Here is a 792-nt window from a genome sequence, read left to right as displayed (position 1 = left end):
ATATTAAAAGTAATAAATAAAACATTATTAGTCTTTCAATAATTTCGAGAATAGTTTCCATAAATTGTTATTTGTAATATTCGTTAGATTATATGGCAAGTGATGTTAAACGTCAATAAGTTAAACAATTCTTCCATATTTGGAAAACATATATATATATAACAATGACAAGTTAAATGGTAGAGTATGTAAACATCTGTTTTCTACCAGCGTGAGTTAGAACACCGCTGTATTTAAGAATCATAAGAGCCTCTACAGGTCTTTATTCTTCGCCTTCACCATCCCACTTCAGTGCTTCAGTTGAACCTTCCTGTATATCCCTGAGAAATTTCCTCCCTGCGCCATTCCAAAAGGTTCTCTGCTGTGAGAAAATGATCTCATGAATTAAATAAAAAATGCATAATGCTAGCATACTTATAAGATAGTATATTCAACAAAAAAATATGATATAAGATAGTATTACTAAATGATACTATGTAATACTTTCCCGGACAATATTCAACAAAGAGAGAGAAAGTACTAAAGAACCTCTTCAAGAACTGCTTTAACTTCGCGAAGCTTCTCAGCATGTTCAATCAAGGATTTCAGGATCACTATCACTCTCACGACCTGGTCTACATATAAAAAAAGGAAGACCATATTGTCGTTACCAGTATTCAACACATGGAAAAGATAGACCATACATGCTTTTTGGAGACAAGACACAAAGAGTTGAGTTCAGGGTTCTAAAGATGAGGAGCCTTTGCGTCTAAACACATTTTTCTTAACACACAAACATCATTGTCGTAATAC

The sequence above is a fragment of the Brassica oleracea genome, chromosome C3, assembly GCF_000695525.1.
Source record: "Brassica oleracea var. oleracea cultivar TO1000 chromosome C3, BOL, whole genome shotgun sequence".
Taxonomy (NCBI): Eukaryota; Viridiplantae; Streptophyta; class Magnoliopsida; order Brassicales; family Brassicaceae; genus Brassica; species Brassica oleracea.
Note: the sequence above shows the minus strand (reverse complement) of the source record.